At 34.0% G+C, this 2,526-nt stretch overlaps 1 protein-coding gene across 1 annotated transcript in view; it reads left to right on the forward strand.

Moving 5' to 3' along the window:
- Positions 1-2,526, forward strand: part of LOC108742002 (NADPH oxidase 5) — a 146,268-nt gene that overhangs the window by 2,911 nt on the left and 140,831 nt on the right. The gene's annotated exons all lie outside the window — the stretch shown is intronic.

The raw sequence follows: 2,526 nt of genomic DNA on the forward strand, positions 1-2,526 counted from the left end.
GTTTATCACGATCTCCGCGCCCAACATTTTAATATATATAAATTACGTGTCACGTTGTTTGTCCGCGATGGACTCCTAAACTACTTCACCGATTTTAATCAAATTTGTACACCGTGTGCAGTTTGATCCAACTTGAAAGATAGGATAGCGTACATCTCACTTTATGATCGCAATATTCAATAGATGGCGCTATGTCAAATTTCCAAACGTTTCATATAAGCTACAATTTTAATCGCATAACCACCACATGTTGCTGAGGGTAAAGTATAGGTTAAATTTATTTTGTAGTAAACGAAATACAGTGAATTTTACTTTTTCAATTTTTGGTGTTAGCATAGGGCCACGTGTTATTTAGACTGAAGTATAAATTAAATTCATATTATAGTGAATATAATACAGTGAAATTATTCCTGCTTTTTAATTATGCCCATATCTGATGTTCTCCTACCGTTCCTCTTAAATAGTTTACAACAATGTAATATATAAAACAGAGCCGGGCAAACATTAACTTCGTAGGAGCCGCTACCTGAGGTTAGTTTGGGTTACTCTATACTCTTCAATGAGTACAAGAGAGTAAGCAGTAATGAACCATATTGCTTTCTCTTTTTCTTCTTCCTTGCACTCCTATATCAAGCCCCTTCATCCCGTAGACGAGCGAAGCCTCTCTCGTAACTTAAATAATACCTACGAAAATTTTCTAATAATCGTCCCGCAGACAAGCCGGACTACTTTCGCAACACTAGTGGGTTCGGCTATGGAAGAGGGGACTCACCTACAAAATGGAAGGGATAAGAAAAGGAAAGAACCATCTCACTCGCAGGAGCAGGAGCAATGAGGAACTCCTTGGCTATACCTGAGGAGCACTCGGGAGTCAAAAGAGTCGAGTATGCCCGGCTCTGATATAAAAGAACAAATGATAGAGACGTCTTTATATTTTGCGAGCATAATTNTTTCTTTTCATTTAAATCGGGAATTCACACGAGTGAAATTATACCTAATTCTTTAAATAGAATTGTTATTAACACGTTTTTATTAGTTTTTTAACGCCAGGACAGCACGGTCGAGAAAACCGTTTACCGACGTGCTATAGACAAAAATAATCTTATTAACTACCGATTAATATTTTTTGTAGACATTAACAATATTGTGATGCGGCTATTCGACGTGTTTTAATGACCATATCTGTTTCCTGTTCACCACAGTTACTCACGTTCGATGCTCGTACAGTCTTTAATTAGTTTGAAGGCTAAATGCAAGCAATTAATATTTTAAAAAACCTTTCTCTTAGTTTTGCTCGAACTCGTTTCAGCACATCATATAATATCGTAGAAGCTCATCAATAACATAAAATTAGAAATACCTGGCAGAAAAACCAACAATTTTAAAGATATTTCATAGAGTTTAATAAAAGAAGAGCTATCTATTTTTAAAGTGAAACTTCTTTACGCACGGTAGGGTAAGTTCGTTTCATGCGAGTTGCTATGTAACGAAATCATGCAACGCATTTCCCCCGCCGTCTGCCCCCATGTATGCTTAGATTTTTAAAACTACGCAACGGATTTTAATGCGTTTTTTTTAAATAGATGGAGTAACTCAAGAAGAAGGTTTATATGTATAATACATGCATAATTTTGAAGAGAAACACTGATAATTTTCGAGGTTTGTAATGTGATGTCGGAAATAAACACATTTTTTTGCGCTTACATTGCAAACGCTGGCTGAACCCTGCGAGATTGATCAAAATAATATACTACAGTATTGTACACCTTAAAAAGGTTTACAAAAAAGTCCGCGATCTCTTAGGGATAACCCACAATAACCAGTTTTTATCCTTTACTTTTTACGAGAAATAATGGCTTATTTAAGAAGCGATTTTAAGCAATACAGCATTAATCCTTATCCAATTAAGTACTTTTAAATGCATTGTGCATTTAATGTAGATCAATATGGCCCTTTACAGCATGTAATTTAAATGAATATTTTCGTAGATATTACAAACGTTTATGTGTTTGAAGAAGTTTCACTTCAGTAGCGTGTTGTATAATTACACGTTGTATTTTTTATTAATACGTCAATGTCGAAACTTCTGGTGCGATTTTTCGGCATTTATTATAATAGGAGAGGATGAAAGTTATGTCATTCGAAAGCTACTGTGCAATAGATGCACAATGAACGAAACAAAAATTATTTGTTATGCTGTCGTTAAAGCTGATTAAATTACAATGTTAATCACTCATTTTTTTTTAATGATTAGCGATTTAAATCATCACCGATAAACAAGCATAAAAAAGTGTATGGTGTATACAAATATTGTAAAGAAACGATAAAAATATGAGTAATACTTATATGAAATTCTTATCTATATTAATTTTCCAATTTAATCAAGAAAAGTTTTATGAAACTCTTAATAGCGGTTAATATTACCCTAAGTTAATAAGGAAAAATTGTTGCTGCTATTTCTACTCTTGTTTTTGACTCTAATATGTCTCTAACTAGCCCTTCATGCCTGAGAAGGTGTCCCACCAA

The sequence above is a fragment of the Agrilus planipennis genome, unplaced genomic scaffold (assembly GCF_000699045.2).
Source record: "Agrilus planipennis isolate EAB-ADULT unplaced genomic scaffold, Apla_2.0 scaffold239, whole genome shotgun sequence".
Lineage (NCBI taxonomy): Eukaryota > Metazoa > Arthropoda > Insecta > Coleoptera > Buprestidae > Agrilus > Agrilus planipennis.